A 21801-nucleotide genomic window follows, 5' to 3' on the forward strand; every position below is an offset into this window, starting at 1 on the left:
TGTCTAGTACAGGTCCCACACACTTGAGCAATATTCTGGAACTAGTCACAGGAGTGACTTGTAACCAAATTCTACCAACAGCTTTTTTTTTTTTTGGTCATCAGTCTACTGACTGGTTTGATGCAGCCCGCCACAAATTCCCGAATTCCTTTCCTGTGCTAACCTCTTCATCTCAGAGTAGCACTTGCAACCTACGTCCTCAATTATTTGCTTGACGTATTCCAATCTCTGTTGTCCTCTACAGTTTTTGCCCTCTACAGCTCCCTCTAGTACCATGGAAGTCATTCCTTCATGTCTTAGCAGATGTCCTATCATCCTGTCCCTTCTCCTTATCAGTGTTTCCCACATATTCCTTTCCTCTCCTATTCTGCGTATGCGTAGAACCTCCTCATTTCTTACCTTATCAGTCCACCTAATTTTCAACATTCTTCTATAGCACCACATCTCAAATGCTTCGATTCTCTTCTGTTCCGGTTTTCCCACAGTCCATGTTTCACTACCATACAATGCTGTACTCCAGACGTACATCCTCAGAAATTTCTTCCTCAGATTAAGGCCGGTATTTGATATTAGTAGACTTCTCTTGGCCAGAAATGCCTTTTTTGCTATAGCGAGTCTGCTTTTGATGTCCTCCTTGCTCCGTCCGTCATTGGTTATTTTACTGCCTAGGTAGCAGAATTCCTTAACTTCATTGACTTCGTGACCATCAATCCTGATGTTAAGTTTCTCGCTGTTCTCATTTCTACTACTTCTCATTACCTTCATCTTTCTCCGATTTACTCTCAAACCATCAAACCATACTGTGTACTCATTAGACTGTTCATTCCGTTCAGCAGATCATTTTTCTTCACTTTCACTCAGGATAGCAATGTCATCAGCGAATCGTATCATTGATATCCTTTCACCTTGTATTTTAATTCCACTCCTGAACCTTTCATTTATTTCCATCATTGCTTCCTCGATGTACAGATTGAAGAGTAGGGGCGAAAGGCTACAGCCTTGTCTTACACCCTTCTTAATACGAGCACTTCGTTCTTGATTGTCCACTCTTATTATTCCCTCTTGGTTGATGTACATATTGTATCTGACCCATCTCTCCCTGTAGCTTACCCCTACTTTTTTCAGAATCTCGAACAGCTTGCACCATTTTATATTATCGAACGCTTTTTCTAGGTCGACAAATCCTATGAAAGTGTCTTGATTTTTCTTTAGCCTTGCTTCCATTAAGAGCCATAACATCAGAATTGCTCTCTGGTCCCTTTACTTTTCCTAAAGCCAAACTGATCGTCACCTAGCGCATTCTCAATTGTCTTTTCCATTCTTCTGTATATTATTATTGTAAGCAGCTTCGATGCATGAGTTGTTAAGCTGATTGTGCGATAATTCTCGCACTTGTCAGCTCTTGCTGTCTTCGGAATTGTGTGGATGATGCTTTCCGAAAGTCAGATGGTATATCGCCAGACTCATATATTCTACACACCAATGTGAATAGTCGTTTTGTTGCCACTTCCCCCAATGATGACTGAACCTTTGTAATCATTCCATTTCCTATTCCTGCAAAGTGTTACACCCAGGTATATGTATGAATTGGCCAATTCCAACAGTTACACATTGATATTACAGTCATAGGCAACTACTTTTTTTGTTTCGTGAAGTGCAAAATTTTACATTTCTAAACAGTTGCCAATCTCTGCACCACTCTGAAAGATTATCAAGATCTGAAAGATTATCAAGCTTCTTTCATATAGTACTTCATTAAAGATAACTGTGTCATCTGCAAAAAATCTGCTTTTACTATTAATATTGTCCACAAGATCATTAATGTACAACATGTATAGCAAGGGTCCCAACACACTTTTCTGGGGCACACCCGAAGTTACTTCTACATCTGACGATGACTCTCCATCCAAGATAATATGCTGCATCCTTCCTACCAAAACGTCTTCAATTCAATCACAAATTTCACTTGATACCCCATATGATCATACTTTTGACAATAAGCATATGTTTGGTATTTGGTACTTTTTGGAAATCAAGAAATACAGAATCTGGCCGATTGCCTTGATCTGAAGCTTTCAGTATGTCATGAGAGAAAAGTGCGAGCTAGGTTTCACATGATCATTGTTTCCTAAATCCAAGCTGGTTGGCCCTGAGGGGGTCATTCTGTCCAACATATCTGATTATGTTTGAGTTCAGAATAAGTTCTAAGATTCTACAACAAATTAATGTCAAGGGTATTGGACAGTAGTTTTGTGGATCACTTCTATGACCTTTCTTGTAGGTGGGTGTGATCTGTGCCTTTTTCCAAGAACTGGGAAGTTTTTTGGGATTCCATCAGGACCTGGAGCTTTGTTCAACTTTAACAATTTCATTTGTTTCTCAGTGCCACTGATGCTGATACTTGTTTCATTCCTCTTTTCAGTGGTAAAAGGATTGACTTAGGCAAATTTTCCTGTGTTTTTCTTTGTAAAGGAACATTTTAAAATGGAGTTAAGCATTTCAAATTTTGTTTTTTTACCCTCATTTTTAGTTTGTCTCATTTGCTAGGGACTGAAGACTAACTTTGGTGCCACTAACAGCCTTTACATATGGCCAGAATTTCTTTGGGTTCTGTGAAAGATAATTTGACAATATTCTGCTATAGTAGTCACTGAAGGCATCACACATTGCTCTCTTGACAGCCAAATGCATTCCATTCAGCATGTCTCTATCTATAGCCGTAAAATTTGTTTTGCGCCTATGTTTCAAGTTCCTCATTGAAATATGACACTTTCAATTTTTTATCTACTTTGCTGAACATATTTAGTTGTACTTTGGTAATCATTGTTGCCATGTTCATATCACGGTCACAGATACCAGTTTCGTGTGGACATCCTCAAACACATCAGGTCTGTTTGCTGCTATTAGATCCAGTAAGTGTCCATCATGAGTGGGGTTCCTGTCTATCTGTTCTAGTTAGTTTTCAGAGAAGGCATTTAGTAAAGTTTCACAGGATGTTTTATCATGCCCACCACTAACAAGACTTTAATTTTCCCAATTAACTGTTGGATGATTACAGTCTCCACTGAAGATTGCAGAATGATTGGGGAACTTATGTACAAGTGAACCAAGGTTTTCTCTTAAAGTTTTTGGTTACATCAGAAGATGAGTCTGGTGGGTGATAGAAGGCTCAGTTATTATTTTATGCCTAGCCCTGATACTGAGTCTTGCCTGCACAATCTCACATGCAGTTTTAATTTCTATCTAGGTGGATTTGAGTTTCTTGTCTACTGCAACAAATACACCACCTCCATTTCCCAGTTGCCTATCCTTTCAATAAACATTTAAATTTTTCCCAAAAATCTCACTGCTATCAATTTCAGGTTTCAACTAGCTTTATGTTCCTAATGTTATATGAACTTCACTGCTTCACTGCACTCTTGTGGGCACCCCACAAACAGTCAGCTACCTGAGTAGCAGCCTTTGTTGTGTAGCGCACACATGATCCACTTAGGGGAACCCTGCAGCTCTCAACCCTATGGCGAAAGCCCAGGAAGTCACAGCCTAACTTGCCAGAGAGCCTTCGAAGTCTCTGGTTCAATCCTTCTACTCAACTCAGAACCAATATTATGTAAGGACAACTTTTCAAAAATTTTAACATCCCGTCATATAATTTCTACTAATCTTTTTAACATTAACCAAACGAAAAATATTAATTTTAAACTGTCAGAGGGACTTAACAACTATACATGGACATCATGCAAATTTATACTGTTGCAACACCCTCAAATGTCTTTCAAGTAAAATCTTTTAAACTGGGTGTCATGTGAGGAACCAATTACAAACCTACACAGACAAGAACAGAATGTAATTAACTCCTAACAATAAACTTTTACAGTAATTCCATTCCAAACTAACATGAGCAACTGTATCATAGAACAATAAACTGCAGTCAGTAGGCCATGATCATGTGGCTGTTGAATTCTATGCTTGATGATAGGCATTTCACCTCCTTAGATAAGACGTAATATGATCTTCTCACAAATGTGATTGAAATGTGTGTTTTGAACAAAAACCTGCTGTGTAATCTAGTCTTATATACAAAATATAGATGGGGTTGATTTTGGCAGCAGTCAACGTGTGACTTCTCTTCCAAAATCCCTATTGGCTATACACAGCAAGGGCATAGATGGCAGACTGTCAGATGCCCAAGTTTCATAAGAACAAAACCTCTGCTGAGGCAATTTTCTCACTTGGCATGTAGAGCACACTGTGTGTTATGCTTGTATGAGTGTGTGTCTGTATATGTTCCAAACTCCTACGTACGTTCTTTCTCTGATGAAGGGCTTGTTGGCCAATAGCTCATTTTCTGACAGTCTTTTTTGTTGTGCCTATCTATGACTCAGCATTTCTGCTATATGGTGAGTAGCAACTATACTTTTCATAATATTGTTACAATGCAGTTCGTATTTTTTATTGTTGAATATAGGAAAATACTTAAGGAAAACTTCATGGAAGTAATTAGACTTTCTAGGTGACCTATACATCCCCCCTCCTTCCACATTGCGCCCATGTATTGTGGAAGAGCCGGGGGCAGGGTGTTCCGAATAAGGGGACAAGGGGACTAGTAGCCAGAAGAAGTAATATGATGTAAAATTTGCCAGATTGGCTTATGAAAGGTTTTTATAGTCTCTCTCTCTCTCTCTCTCTCTCTCTCTCTCTCCCCCCCCCCCCCCCCCCCCCTCCCTGCACTGTGATCAAGCAGTTCTAGGCACTTCAGTCTGGAAGCACCCTTCCAACATCTAACTTTTCCATTCAACTTCCCTGCTACTTACATTATATGTTTGTCCCATATGAGCTTCCTTTTTCGTATTATGCGTAAATACATATGACATGATATGCTCCAGATGTTCACGACTAATCTTGTAATCTGGTTCATTCTCTTTGCATTTATCCCCATTTAAAGACAAGTGAAAACTTTGTACATGTCTGCCTAGGTTTCCTTATGGTTGTCCCATGATGATACTTCTGTGTAATCAGTAACATCGTCAGTGAATAAACTGATGGTGCTGTTGACCGTACTTGATAAATCGTTGATGTACAGTGAATGTGCCCGGCCGCTGTGGACAAGTGGTTCTAGGCGCTTCAGTCCAGAACCACGCTGCTGATGCTGCTGTCACAGGTTTGAATCCTGCCCTGGGCATGGATGTGTGTGATGTCCTTAGGTTAGTTAGGTTTAAGTAGTTCTAAGTCTAGGGGACTGATGACCTCAGATGTTAAGTCCCATAGTGCTTAGAGCCATTTTTTATCATCCACAGCAGTTGAGTGATATCAGCAACAGGAATAGTTGGTTGCCTGCAACACACTTACAGAATGTGTGAACTTGATGCCACGAGAGCAAGAATATACTTATTATGGAAACATTTTGTGTTATACAATACTTCAGTTAGAACATTAAATATCAGTTAGCTAATGAGTTTCCCCACATCCAAAAACCTAACTAGTGACAAAATCTAACAGCATCTTTTGATAGTCTTCATTAAATTACAAAATACAGGTAACTGAATCCATCAAAGGCTAAGAGCTGAAACACAATGGGATTAAAAGAAAAATGTTAATTCCCTAGCAAGCACACATACCAAGTGTAAATTGACAAAAATATTTTTAAAATGGTATGGAAAACAGTTTGCTAATATCACAATGACACTACTATTTTGAATACATACAAACATAAGTACTGTGACATGCCCTGAGAAAGGCAATTACTTGAAGTTAACAACTAAACTTCTTCCCATGTAGATAAGCAAAGCTAAGCCAAGCCATATTAGTGAAAGTCAAATTGAGAACAAAATGTATGTAACATATAACTTGATCACCAAGTTTTACAATGAAAATTGCACATAACAAAACCACTCATGACATTCATGGTTTTGCCAGGCACTGTGAACTCTGAGAAGTAATAAAAGAAACAGATGTCACTGTCAGTCACATTAAATTGTCTTAAATACATAAGGAAGAGGCCTGGGTGGGCAAAGAGGGAATAATACCAAAAGTTTTGGCAATACAGATTTAGCACCATGGAGTAGTAATTGAAAATCATGTCATGTAAAATGCAATTCTTGGCTTGATTAGTACAATACAAGCCAATTTGTTAACAAAAAGCACCAAGTATTCTCTGTCATGCAACAAAGAAGTGTTCACAGTAAGTTGGCTTCTGAAGTGTGGCTCAATTTTTCTTTTATTCCACATTCCATGAATTGAACAATACAACACTTTGCACACGCTGTCAGCATGAACTAACAAACAACGTTCTGTCCTCGCACGAGTATCAGCCAAGCTGAGTGCATTTTCCATTGGTGCAGCTGTACCAGTGAGCTTTTACAATATAAAATTACAAGCACAATTACAAAACATTCAACCTTGTGCAGTGTATCCATATACAGGGTGAATCACCTAACATTACCACTGGAAACACTCCCAAACCACAACAGACACTGAATAAACAATTCCCAAGACCGAAGTGAGGAGAGGGGCTGGTGTAATTCGTTAATACAAACCATTGAGAAATGCATGGAAGTATGATTTTTCAACACATAGTTATGTTTTTTAAAATGGAAACATATTATTTTTAGCAAAACTGAAAATAGAAACAAATACTTAATCAATGCCATTTTTTACATTGTAAAATGTTAATTACATTTGTAATTTGTAACATAAAGTTAACACTTGAGCAACTCCTCAGCAGTTTAATCATGTGTATAGGAGAGAACCGAATTAATTATGGAGACAAAAAGAACAGTGATGTAATGTAGGTAAAGAAGAGACATGAAGAGCATGTTACATACACATACTAATATTTTTATTAGTTTTTTTTCTCTAAAGAATATTGTACAGCACTTGATTTGTTAGAAGAAGATGTACATTAATGTGAGAATGTAGTTAAACTTACGAATTTACTTTTTGTTTTCAATGACAGAATGTAAAAGAGTGTGTCCTGACATTTCAGGCCAAAAACTGTTGAAAGTGGTGCCCACCATTTGCTGCACACATTTGCAATCTACCGCATAATGAATGTCTTACACAATGCAGTACATCTGGTGTAATGTTGCCACAGGTTGCCTCAATACAATGTTTCATATCCTCTGGGGCTGTAAGCACATCACAGTACATGTTCTCTTTAACATACCCCACAGAAAGAAGTCTAAATGTGTAAGGTCAGGAGAATGGGCTCGCCAATTAATGTGTCCACCACATCCTATGAAATGCCTGTCAAACATTCTGTCAAGGATCAGCCCAGTGTTCATTGCAGAATGTGCAGGAGTACCATCATGTTGATACCACATATTTCTAAGCATTTCCAGTGGGACATATTCTAGCAATGTTAGCATATTATTTTGTACAAACTTGATGTATTTTGCAGCTGTTTGGGTGCCTTCAATGAAGCAAGGACCAGTGAGATGGTCACCAATTACTCTGCACCATACATTTACATTCCACAGTCACTGTTGCTCTACCTGTCAAAGCCAGCAAGGATTGTCCACAGACCAGTAATGCATGTTTTGTAAATTCAATGCACCATGGTTTGTGAAACCTGCTTCATTGGTAAACAGGCAGAACTGCAACGGATTCTCCGTTAATGCCCATCGACATAAATTCACTAGATTATTAAAGTCATCTCCATGTAATTTCTGATGCAGTGACACATGATATGGGTGAAATATGCAACAATGAAGTATGCGCATTACACTATTTTGACTCATTGCACTCCCTCTAATGATGTCAAGTGAACTCGTGTGGGTTCACAGCAACAGCAGGGCTCACAGCAACTGCACCTGCTTCTCCTGTGATGGGTCTCTTACGGACATGTTGGTGTGTTATGACCATACCTGCTGCATACAATTGTTTGTATGTTGTTGTTGTGATCTTCAGTCCAGAGACTGGTTTGATGCAGCTCTCCATGCTAATCTATCCTGTGCAAGTTTCTTCATCTCCCAATACCTACTTCAGCCTACATCCTTCTGAATGTGCTTAGTGTATTCATCTCTTGGTCTCCCTCTATGATTTTTACCCTCCACGCTGCCCTCCAGTACTAAATTGGTGATCCCTTGATGTCTCAAAACATGTCCTACCAACCAATCCCTTCTTCTAGTCAAGTTGTGCCAGAAGCTCCTCTTCTCTCCAATTCTATTCAATACCTCCTCATTAGTTATGTGATCTACCCATCTAATCTTCAGCATTCTTCTGTAGCACCACATTTTGAAAGCTTCTATTCTCTTCTTGTCTAAACTATTTATCGTCCACGTTTCCCTTCCATATGTGGCTACACTCCATACAAGTACTTTCAGAAACAACTTCCTGACACTTAAATCTATATTTGATGTAAACAAATTTCTCTTCTTCAGAAACGCTTTCCTTGGCAATACCAGTCTACATTTTATATCCTCTCTACTTCGACCATCATCAGTTAGTTTGCTCCCCAAATAGCAAAAACTCATTTACTACTTTAAGTGTCTTATTTCTTAATCTAATTCCCTCAGCATCATCCGATTTAATTCGACTACATTCCGTTATCCTCATTTTGCTTTTGTTGACGTTCATCTTATATCCTCCTTTCAAGACACTGTCTATTCCTTTCAGCTGCTCTTCCAGGTCCTTTGCTGTCTCTGACAGAATTACAATGTCATTGGCGAACCTCAAAGTTTTTATTTCTTCTCCATGGATTTTAATTCCTACTCCGAATTATTCTTTTGTTTCCTTTATTGCTTGCTCAATATATAGATGAAATAACATTGGGGATGGGCTACAACCCTGTCTCACTCCCTTACCAACCACTACTTCGCTTTCATGCCCCTCAACTCTTATAACTGCCATCTGGTTTCTGTACAAATTGTAAATAGCCTTTTGCTTCCTGTATTTTACCCCTGCCACATTTAGAATTTGAAAGACAGCATTCCAGTCAATATTGTCAAAAGCTTTCTCTGAGTCTAAAATTCTAAAAATGTAGGTTTGCCTTTCCTTAACCTATCTTCTATGAGAAGGTGTAGTGTCAGTACTGCCTCACATGTTGCTACATGTCTCCGGAATCCAAACTGATCTTCCCTGAGGTCAGCTTCTACCAGGTGTCCCATTCTTATATAAAGGATTTATGTTAGTATTTTGCAACAGTAACTTATTAAACTGATAGTTTGGTAATTGTCACATCTGTCAGCACCTGCTTTCTTTGGGATTGGAATTATTATAATCATCTTGAAGTGTGAGGGTATTTCACCTGTCTTGTACAGCTTGATCAACAAATGGTAGAGTTTTGTCAGCGCTAACTCTACCAAGGCTATCAGTAGTTCTAATGGAATGTTGTCTACTCTCGGGGCAATGTTTCAACTTAGGTCTTTCAGTACTATGTCAAACTCTTCATGCAGTATCATATCTCCCATTTCATCTTCATCTACATCCTCTTCCATTTCCATAGTATTGTCGTCAAGAACATCAACCTTGTATAGGCCCTCTATATACTCCTTCCACCTTTCTGCTTTCTCTTCTTTGCTTAGAACTGGGTTTCCATCTGAACTCTTGATATTTATACAAGCGGTTCTCTTTTCTCCAAAGGTCACTTTAATTCTCTTGTAGGCAGTGTCTATCTTACCCCTAGTGATATACACCTCTGCATCCTTACATTTGTCCTCTAGCCATCCCTGCTTAGCCATTTTGCACTTCCTGTCGATCTCATTTTTGAGACATTTGTATTCCTTTTTGCCTGCTTCATTTACTGCATTTTTATATTTTCTCCTTTCATCAATTGAATTCAGTATCTCTTCTGTTACCCAAGAATTTCTATTAGCCCTCATCTTTTTGCCTGCTTGATCCTCTGCTGCCTTCAGTATTTCATCCCTCAAAGCTACCCATTCTTCTTCTACTGTATTTCTTTCCCCCATTCCTGTCAATTGTCCCCTAATGCTCTCCCTGAAACTCTCTACAACCTCTGGTTCTGTCAGTTTATTTGGGTTCCATCTCCTTAAATTCCCACCTTTTTGTAGTTTCTTCGGTTTTAATCTACAGTTCATAACCAGTAGATTGTGGTCAGGTTCCACATCTGCCCCTGCAAATGTCTTACAATTTAAAACCTGGTTTCTAAATCTCTGTCTTACCATTATATAATCTATCTGAAACCTTCCAGTATCTCCAGGCTTCTTCCATGATTCTTGAACCAAGTGTTAGCTATGATTAAGTTATGCTCTCTGCAAAATTCTACCAGGCGGTTTCCTCTTTCTTTCCTTATCCCCACTCCATATTCACCTACTAAATTTCCTTCTCTTTCTTTTCCTACTATCGAATTCCAGTCACCTGTGACTATTAAATTTTCATCTCCCTTCACTATCTGAATAATTTCTTTTATCTCATCACACATTTCATCAATCTTGTCTACATCTGCGGAGCTAGTTGGCATATAAACTTGTACTACTGTAGTAGGCATGGGCTTCGTATCTATCTTAGCCACAATAATGCGTTCACTATGCTGTTTGTAGTAGCTTACCCACATTCCTATTTTTTTTTATTCATTATTAAACCTACTCCTGCATTACCCCTATTTGATTTTGTATTTATAACCCTGTATACACCTGACCAAAAGTCTTGTTCCTCCTCCCACTAAACTTCACTAATTCCCACTATATCTAACTTTAACCTATCAATTTCCCTTTTTAAATTTTCTAAACTACCTGCCAATTAAGGGATCTGACATTCCACATTCCGACCTGTAGAACGCCAGTTTTCTTTCTCCTGATAACAACGTCCTCTTGAGTAGTCCCCACCCAGAGATCCGAATGGGGGACTATTTTACCTCCGGAATGTTTTACCCAAGAGGACGCCATCATCATTTAACCATACATTAAAGCTGCATGCCCTCGGGAAAAATTATGGCTGCAGTTTCCCCTTGGTATCAGCCATTGGCAGTACCCGCACAGCAAGGCCGTTTTGGTTAGTGTTACAAGGCCATATCAGTCAATCATCCAGACTGTTGCCCCGGCAACTACTGAAAAGGCTGCTACTCCTCTTCAGGAACCACACGTTTGTCTGGCCTCTCAACAGATACCCCTCCGTTGTGGTTGCATCTACAGTACCACTATCTGTATCACTGAGGCACGCAAGCCTCCCCTCCAACAGCAAGGTCCATGGTTCATGGGGAGGAAATTGTTTGTAGATGTTTTCAGATGTGCAGCGGGTTGGATGATCTCTGTCCGGGTGCTTTTCTGCATACAGCTTGTAGACTGCAGCTGCATTTTGTCTACACTCACCATACACCAGTATCATCTCTACCTTTTCAGAGTTAGAATAAACCATTTCACAGTTCTTACAACACTGTACACACTGTTGTACTTGCGACCTCCTCATGTTCCTACTGTGCATACTTCTGTTCTTACTTGTGTACAGTACACTATTACAGACATCCAGAAACACAGTGTACTACAGTTATTCTGAGTACAATGACTAATTCAGCAAGTGCTACATGCAGACACTGAGACAGCCAAACTAGTAAACATTGAAGTCTTCGTGAACATAAACCTACAGATCTTGTCTTTTACAACACGCAACTGATCGTCTGAGGTTTCAGGCATCAGCTTTATGTTACAAAGTACTCTGGATGTACTTAACATTTTACAGTGTAATAAACAGCATTTATGAAGTATTTGTTTCTATTTTCAGTTGTGCTAAAAATAATAACAGGTTGCCATTCAAAAAAACATTCGGTAAGTATGTATTGAAAATCATACTTCCGTGCATTCCTCAGTGGTTTATATTAACCAATTCCACGAGCCCCTCTCCTCACTTTTGGTCTGTGGAATTGGTTATTCAGTGTTTTTTTGTGGCTTGGGAGGTGTTTTTAGTGGTAATGTTAGTGTCTCACCCCGTATAACAACAAATATCAGCTCATCGCCATCACACCTTTGGCTATGAAAAAAGCTTTGTTGCTTGTTGATACATACAACATTTCAGAATTGCCAGTAATTGAACATGTAATGAGTGCATTACAGATAGAAAAGTAAGGTAAAACTTGATGTGTGGAGGGCAATCGCAGAGTAGTAACAAGGGGTAAACTAGGCTTATTTATTTATATTTATTTATTTAGTAGTATGTCACAGAAGTGAGAGAAATATTAGGGTACTTTCTAGGAAGGGTTTTCAAAGGTAAGACATCTTCAATTTGTGGCACATTCTGGAAGGCAAAAAACATTGTGTAATATTTTTGGCTTTTATCTTCCACTTAGACCTAAGTCGGGGCTTCATAGGAAACCATTGAAGACAACACAGGATGGAGCTCAGAGGTCAAAGATTGAGATGTGTGATGAAGTAATTTCTCCTTTGTACATGATCTACTACACTATGTGCTTCATAGCAAATTGGAAACTATGTGGGGCTGGCGTTCACAGTTTATCCAAAACACAATGATGCAGAACAGCAAGAGCAAGTTATGTGGAATTAACAAAGCAAATGACAATGGAGAATGGTCCAAATGCACTGGCTAAATATTAGGGTATGTATAAAAAAAATGACATATTGAGGGACAACCATCTCCATAAATAGATATTTATTAGCATTAAAAGTGAGAGAAAAAAGTGATCTAAATAATGAACATGGCCAAATATGGACAGGGACAGTGATACCATGCATTGAAGAAAGCTGAATGACATGTTTGCAAGGGAATTGCTGGTTTCCATGGAGTGGATACTCTGAGAAGTTCATCAAAGCCTTGCAAGCTCAGTGAGACTAAGTTAGGAAACACCACCACCTTGCAAACCATCCTGTTATATGAGGGTTGCCAAGAAAGTAATGCCTCATATTTTTTTCCTTCAGCAATCTACACAGCCTATTTTTCCATGTAATCTCCTTCCATTTCTATGGCCTTCCTCCACAGAGCACAAGAGTATGTATACCCTGTGAGTACTAGTGCTTGATCTGGTTAGAGAGCCATTTCTTCACTACACAAACCACCTCCTCATTGTCCCCAAATTGCCTTCCATGAATGCTATCCTTTAATGGCCCAAACAAATGGAAATCTGAGGGAGCTAGGTCAAGACTGTAGGGTAGATGGGATAACACTGTCCAACACTGTTACATGAAGGGTTCTGGGCTGTGTTGTGACGGAACACATCTTGCACACCTTTCAGTATCCAAGGACACACATAATTGCTGATTGACAGCAGCAGTGCCAACCGACAAGTCATAATGCATCAGTTTTTGTGAATGAGAGCCTCAGCGGGCTGTAACATGTCGAGTGATGAATGTGGATAGTCTTCTCACTTGCCACAAGTCATGAAGCTCTATCAAAACGATTTCTGATGACGTCACCCCCTGTGTCCACCAACTAATGGTACTTATTCCTGTTGACCGCAAATGCTCCACAGAGTTCACACAAATATTTGTGAATATTCCCCACAGTTTCTTTTCCTGCAGTGAGAAATTCAATGACACACTAACTGCAACACATATCATTTACAGATGTTATTTTGAAGCGTTGCTGCAGATATGCCTTCTATCAGAGCAAATGGGAATTTTGCAAAAGCTTTTGGGAACTTCAAAAAATTTATACCTAATGTTTCAAATTTGCAACATTGGTACTGACTGAGGGAAAAAGTAGGGTTTTTTTTTTTTTTTTTTTTTAGTGACAGTGCATTCAAATCCCAACATTTTTCTCAGGTTCACACCTCATTTGTTTGCTGAATTGGATTTCTCAAACTAGGACTCTGAAGGTACGGGTAATTGTACCATGGAAGGTAAGTGCAATACTTTGTACGAAAATACAGAAAAGAATAGGTTTCATACAGCACAAGGCTCAAGAGAGAAATGTTGGGCAGAAATGAGAACTGGTTGATTGTGGAAAATGGAAGCCCACCCATAAAAAACAAACTGACGTTAGAGTTCATAGTCTGGTGACTACAGCACCATAAGGCTCAATTGCAGCTCCTCACAGTAACAGTAGTGGAAATCCAAAATCCCTAACTATTGTAAAAACCTAAACAAAATCCCTCCACAGACTTTTTATTTAAACTGAGTAAATGAATAACTGGTAGCAGGAATATGTCACATGTTAAGCAATCTTAACATCAGTGCATACAATGTCTTAAGGCTTCACCATTTTATCATTTGAAACACTCCCAAAATCCACTTGTTTTACTTTATAAAATACAGCAATCAGCCTCTTTATGTATTTTCATTTATGCCAGTACATGTTTTCAGCTTTTGCTTATCTTAGGTTAATATGATGTTGTTGTTGTTGTTGTTGTTGTTGTTTGTTGTTGTCTTCAGTCCTGAGACTGGTTTGATGCAGCTCTTCATGCTACTCTATCCTGTGCAAGCTTCTTCATCTCCCAGTACTTACCGCAACCTACATCCTTCTGAATCTGCTTATTCATCTCTTGGTCTCCCTCTACGATTTTTACCCTCCACGCTGCCCTCCAATACTAAATTTGTGATCCCTTGATGCCTCAGAACATGTCCTGCCAACCGGTCCCTTCTTTTAGTCAAGTTGTGCCACAAACTCCTCTTCTCCCAAATTCTATTCAGTACCTCCTCATTGTTACATGATCTATCCATTTAATCTTCAGCATTCTTCTGTAGCACCACATTTCAAAAGCTTCTGTTCTCTTCTTGTATAAAACTACTTATTGTCCATATTTCACTTCCATACATGGCTACACTCCATACAAATACTTTGAGGAAAGACTTGCTGACACTTAATTCTATATTAAATGTTAACAAATTCCTCTTCTCCAGAAATGCTTTCCTTGCCATTGCCAGTACTCATTTTGTATCCTCTTTACCTTGGCCATCATTAGTTATTTTGCTCCCCAAATAGCAAAATTCATCTACTACTTTAAGTGCCTCATTTCCAAATCTAATTGCCTCAGCATCACCTGATTTGACTACATTCCATTATCCTTATTTTGCTTTTGTTGATGTTCATCTTAGATCCTCCTTTCAAGACACTGTCCATTCCGTTCAACTGCTCTTCCAAGTACTTTGCTGTCTCTGACAGAATTACAATGCCGTCGGTGAACCTCAACGTATTTATTTCTTCTCAATGGACTTTAATACCTCCTCTGAATTTTTCTTTTGTTTCCTTTACTGCTTGCTCAATATACAGATTGAATAACATCGGGGACAGGCTACAACCCTGTCTCACTCCCTTCCCAACCGGTACTTCCTTTCATGCCCCTTGACTCTTATAACTGCCATCTGGTTTCTGTACAAATTGTAAATAGCCTTTCGCTCCCTGTATTTTACCCCTGCCACCTTAAGAATTTGAAAGAGAGTATTCCAGTCAACATTGACAAAAGCTTTCTCCAAGTCTACAAATGCTAGAAATGTAGGTTTGCCTTTCCTCAATCTATTTTCTAAGATAAGTCGTAGGGTCAGTATTGCCTCACGTGTTCCAACATTTCTATAGAATCCAAACTGATCTTCCCCGAGGTCGGCTTCTATCAGTTTTTCCATTCGTCTGTAAATAATTTGCGTTAGTATTTTGCAGTTGTGACTTATTAAACTGATAGCTCAGTAATTTCCATACCTGTCAACACCTGCTTTCTTTGGGATTGGAATTATTATATTCTTCTTGAAGTCTGAGGGTATTTCACCTATCTCATAGATCTTGCTCGCCAGATGGTAGAGTTTTGTGAGGACTGGCTCTCCCAAGGCCGTCAGTAGTTCCAATGGAATGTTGTCTACTCCCGGGGCCTTGTTTCGACTCAGGTCTTTCAGTGCTCTGTCAAACTCTTCACACAGTATCGTATCTCCCATTTCATCTTCATCTACATCCTCTTCCATTTCCGTAATACTGTCTTTAAGTACATTGGCCTTGTATAGACCCTCTATATACTCCTTCCACCTTTCTGCTTTCCCTTCTTTGCTTAGAACTGGGTTTCCATCTTAGCTCTTGACATTCATGCAAGTGGTTCTCCTTTCTCCAAAGGTCTCTTTAATTTTTCTGTAGGCAGTATCTATCTTACCCCTCATGAGATAAGCCTCTACATCCTTACAATTGTGCTCTAGCCATCCCTGCTTAGCATTTTGCACTTCCTGTCGATATCATTTTTGAGACGTTTGTATTCTCTTTTGCCTGCTTCATTTACTGCATTTTTATATTTTCTCCTTTCATCAATTAAATTCAATATTTCTTCTGTTACCCAAGGATTTCTACTAGCCCTCGTCTTTTTACCTACTTGATGCTCTGCTGCGTTCACTACTTCATCACTCAGAGCTACCCATTCTTCTTCTACTGTATTTCTTTCCCCCATTCTTGTCAATTGTTCCCTTATGCTCTCCCTGAAACTCTGTACAACCTCTGGTTCTTTCAGTTTATCCAGGTCCCATCTCCTCAAATTCCCACCTTTTTGCAGTTTCTTCAGTTTTAATCTACAGTTCATAACCAATAGATTATGGTCAGAGTCCACATCTGCCCCTGGAAATGTCTTACAATTTAAAACCTGGTTCCTAAATCTCTGTCTTACCATTATATAATCTATCTGATACCTTCTAGTATCTCCAGGATTCTTCCATGTATACAACCATCTTTTATGATTCTTGAACCAAGTTATGATTAAGTTATGCTCTGTGCAAAATTCTACCAGACGGCTTCCTCTTTTATTTCTCTCCCCCAGTCCATATTCACCCACTATGTTTCCTTCTCTCCCTTTTCCTACTCTCGAATTCCAGTCACCCATGACTATTAAATTTTTGTCTCCCTTCACTACCTGAACAATATCTTTTATCTCATCATCCATTTCATCAATTTCTTCATCATCTGCAGAGCTAGTTGGCATATAAACTTGTACTACTGTAGTAGGCATGGGCTTCGTGTCTATCTTGGCCACAATAATGCATTCACTATGCTGTTGGTAGTAGCTTACCCACACTCCTATTTTTTTATTCATTATTAAACCCACTCCTGCATTACCCCTATTTGATTTTGTATTTATAACCCTGTATTCACCTGACCAAAAGTCTTGTTCCTCATGCCACCGAACTTCACTAATTCCCACTATATCTAACTTCAACCTATCCATTTCCCTTTTTAAATTTTCTAACCTTCCTACCTGATTAAGGGATCTGACATTCCACGCTCCGATCCGTAGAACGCCAGTTTTCTTTCTCCTGATAACAACGTCCTCTTGAGTAGTCCCCACCCGGAGATCTGAATGGGGCACTATTTTCCCTCCGGACTATTTTACCCAATAGGACTCCATCATCATTTAACCATACAGTAAAGCTGCATGCCCTCAGGAAAAATGATGGCTGCAGTTTCCCCTTGCTTTCAGTCGTTCACATTACCAGCACAGCAAGGCTGTTTTGGTTAGTGTTGCAAGGCCAGATCAGTCAATCATCCAGACTGTTGCCCCTGCAACTACTGAAAAGGCTGCTGCCCCTCTTCAAGAACCACACATTTGTCTGGCCTCTCAACAGATACCCCTCCATTGTGGTAGCACCTATGGTACAGCCATCTGTATCGCTGAGGCACGCAAGCTTCCCTGCCAACGACAAGGTCAATGGTTCATGGGGGTAGTTATTAAAACTATCAAATGCTAGTTGGCTGCTGTAACTGACCCACACAAAGTAATAAGTTTGTTTATCTCCTACACTTCATGCACTGTATATTTACAATACATTTGTTAGATGCATTTACTTTCTTTTCTAGTTGTAATTGTTCCTATTTTCTGTATTACAAGCAGGGCACAAATGCTTTTCTTTTGTATGATGCAGAGAAACAGTGCAGTCTTTACCACGTTGCTGACAGCTGTTTTTGTGTATCACACAAACAAAAATGTTTGTGTAAATGTGGAAAACAGGAACAGTAAAATCAGAATAGAAAGTAGTGCATCTAACATGTAATACATTGTATATTAACAACTCGCAAAATAATTGTTACTTTGCATATGAGAGCAGCAGCATCAAAAGTGCAGTCAGTGTCCTTGATGATGTGCTATGATTTAAAGATGTATTACACCAATCAAAGGTATACAAAAGTCTGAAACATGTATTTACTTACTTACTTACTTATCGCGAATGGACCCAGAAGGATCACGCAAAGCTTTCTGACGTCGTTTCTTCCATACTTCTTTCATTCGTTCTCCATGTTTTCTTTTTCTTTCTTCTGTCCATTTTGTTCCTGGTCTCTTTAGTGCTTCCTTCTCCGACAATACAATCCACTTTTCCACCTTATTTCTAAAAGTTTTTCTATCTTTGACATCTTTAAGTTCAATATTTGCTTTTTGTAAATCTAATTTTACTTGGCTAATCCATGGTGTTGTTGATTTGACTTTTTCTATGTAAGTGAGAATTCTGTTGGTGAGTCGTGTGGGGGGAAGTCTAGTGACATGTCCATAAAATTTTAATCTTCGCCTTCTTATGTCTGCTGCCAGGTTTGATATAGTTTCTGTGGTTCTTCTTGATTGTATCCGGTATCCTTCTTCTGTTAATTTTGGACCTAAAATCTTTCTCATAATTTTGCGTTCTTCTTTTAGTATTTTTTCTAAGTCACATTTTGTGTGGAGTGTGAGCGTTTCACTAGCATATAGTGCTGCTGGCTTAATTACTGTGCAGTAGTGTCTCATTTTTGTGTTCGAGGAGATGCATTTTTTATTGTATATTTCATGTGTCATACCATATGCTCTCTTCATTTTCTGTTGTCTGATCTTCTGTGCAACTTTTTCTCCTCCGGTTGGCTCCAAAATTTCACCTAGGTATTTAAAATGTTTTACTCTGTTTATTTTTCCATATTTTGTGTTCAAACTGTGTATATGGAATTTCTCGTACAGAAAAATTCTGTCTTTTGAAACGAAATTTGTAAACCTACTTTATCTGCGCATTCCTTAAAGTAACATAATCCACAGCCGTGGAGCTCAACACCCAGTAAAATGGGTAAATTAATCTCTCCACTTGTTTACAGAACATAAAGTGAGGTCTTAAATGCATGTAATGTCTGAACAAGCAGATGGGCTGAAAATTGATTGACAAAGAAAACATTCAATAATGTGTGAAATGCTGAGCAAATATAAGCAATAAAAAGGGAGTCTTCAGTTCCCTGGTGCATTTGCAAGGCTATTAGAGTAGCGAGATGCAACATGCTCACCTTATGTCAGGATGTCAATGCATCTTATCGTTACAGCATTCCAATACGATACTGCACAGACTCATGGCCTTACTGTTACATCTGATAGATGTAACCATAGCAGAGGACAGCCAAATACTTGTAGCAAAGCAGACAGTAAAGATACGAGCATACAAAGTCAATGAGTTCTAAAGGTGTCAATAAGAAGGAAAGGGAAAGATACAGAATGCAGAAGTCAGGGATGGTATGAACATGAAAACAGCAAGAAGTAACAAACACCAGTTTACAATATTCTGATTTTAATTCATATGAATGTTTGTTTAGAGGGCAAAGTGTATCAACAGAGTGTGGAAGATGGAAACTTTTATGCTGTTTAGCCTTTTGTGAAGTGCCAGGACTAACACATAGTGGGCTGACAGGAACCATTACAGCTTTATTTACATCTACATCTTCATTTGCATGATTACTCTGCAGTTCACAGTCAAGTGCCTAGCAGACGGTTCATCAAATCACCTTCCATCTATTTCTCTATCATTGCATTCGCCAATAGCGTGCGAGAAAAACAAAAACAAAAACTTAAATCTTTCTGTGTGAGCTGTGCTTTCTCTTATTTTATTATGATTTTTGCATCTAGAGGAGAAAATTGGTGATTGAAATTTCATGAGAAGATCTGCTGCAATGAAAAACATTTTCATTAAAATGACAGCCACACCAATTTGCATATTATATCCATGGCACTCTGTCACATATTTCGTGGTAATACAAAACGAGCTGCCCTTCTTTGAACATTTACAGTATTCTCTGTCAATACTATCTGATGTGGTTTCCATACTACACAGCAACACTCCAGCAGAGGATGGAGAAGTGTAATGTAGGCAGTCTCCTTAGTAGACCTGTTGCATGTTCTAAGTGCTTTGTAAGTCTGTGGTTCACTTTCCTCACAACATTATCTACGTGATCACTCCAATTGATGTTATTCACAATTGTAATCCCTCAGTATTTACTTGAACTCACAGCCTTTAGTTTAGTGTGATTTACCATGTAACAGAAATGTAGCGGATTTCTTTTAGTACTCATGTTGAGATTTCACACTTTTCATTCTTTAGAGTCAACTGCACCTTTTTGCGCCATACAGATATCTTTTCTAAATAATTTTGCATCAGTTTTGATCATCTAATGAGTTTACTATATGGTAAATGAAGCAACATCTGCAGACAACCTAAGAGGGCTGCTCAGATTGTCTCCTAAATTTTTTATGTAGATTAGGAACAGCAGAGGGCCTATTAACACTTTCTTGGGGAATGACAGATATTACTTCCCTTTTCCTCGATGACGTTCCATCAGTTACTATGAACTTTAGTCTTTCTGACAGGGAATAATGAATCCAGTTGCACTATTGAAACAATACTCCGTAGACACACAATTTGATCAGAAATCGATTGTGAGGAACAGTGTCAAAAGTTTTCTGGGAATCTGTAAATATGGAATCAGTTTGACATCCCCTGTCAATAGCACTCATTGCTTTCAGAGAATAAAGAGCTAGTGTTGTTTATCAAGAATTATATTTTCTGAATCCATGTTGGCTATTTGTCAATAAATTGTTTTGTTCGATGCAATTTGTAATGTCGAAACACAATTTACGTTTCAAAATCCTACAGCAAATCGATGTTAGTGATATGGGTCTGTAATTCAGTGGTCTAGAGGGTGTCTTTGATTAGTAATCAAAAGGTCCTCAGTTCTGGTTTCAAACTCCATCCCCGCTTAAATTTTTAACAATAATCAGCGTTGATGGCTGAATACATCCGGCATTAGAAGTCACCCTCGTTCTGCCAATGGCCTTGTCTATGAGGGTGGAGAAGCAGAGGTTCAGGGTCCTCACTTGCCCATGTGGTGGGAAACTGCTGCTAAAGGCAGAAGAATCAGCAAGGTAATGAAATCCACTGCTTCAAACCACATATTGTGTATCCACAAGACATGTGGCCTGTAATTGATAAAGTGTCACAATGATCTCTCCATTGGCAAAAGTTTCCAGAACAGTTCCCCACTCAGACCTGTGAGAGGGCACTGCCAAGGGGGAGGTGACCTTAAGAAAACGATTGAATAAGCAACAAAAGGATAATGTTCTATGAGTTGGACTGTGGAATGTCTGAAGCTTGAACATGGTAGAGAAGCTAGAAAATCTGAAAGGGGAAAAGCAGAGGCTCAATCTTCATATAGTGAGGGTCAGTGAAATGAAATGGAAAGAAGACAAGGATTTCTGTTCAGATGAGTATAAGGTAATAGTAACAGCAGTAGAAAACGGTAAAACAGGAGTAGGATTCATTAAGAATAGGGAGGTAGGGCAGAGAGTGTTACTGTGAACAGTTCGTGGATTGGTTTATTCTCATCAGAATCATCAGCAAATCAACACCAACAACAGTTCAGGCATACATACTGATGTCACAAGCTGAAGAGATAGAGAAAAGTATGTGAGGATATTGATTGAGTAATGTGGTATATAAAGGGAGGTGAAAATCTGATAGCCATGGGGGACAGGAATGTGGCTATAGGGACTAGGAGGAAGTGTTACAGGAGAATATGATATGGGCTTGGTGCTAGAAATGAGAGAGGAGAACAATTAATTGAGATCTGCAATAAATTTCAGCTAGTAATAGTGAATACTCTGTTCAAGAATCACAGGAAGAGAAGGTATACTTAGAAAAGGCCGGGAGATATGGGAGAACTCAG

The sequence above is a fragment of the Schistocerca cancellata genome, chromosome 9 (assembly GCF_023864275.1).
Source record: "Schistocerca cancellata isolate TAMUIC-IGC-003103 chromosome 9, iqSchCanc2.1, whole genome shotgun sequence".
Taxonomy (NCBI): Eukaryota; Metazoa; Arthropoda; class Insecta; order Orthoptera; family Acrididae; genus Schistocerca; species Schistocerca cancellata.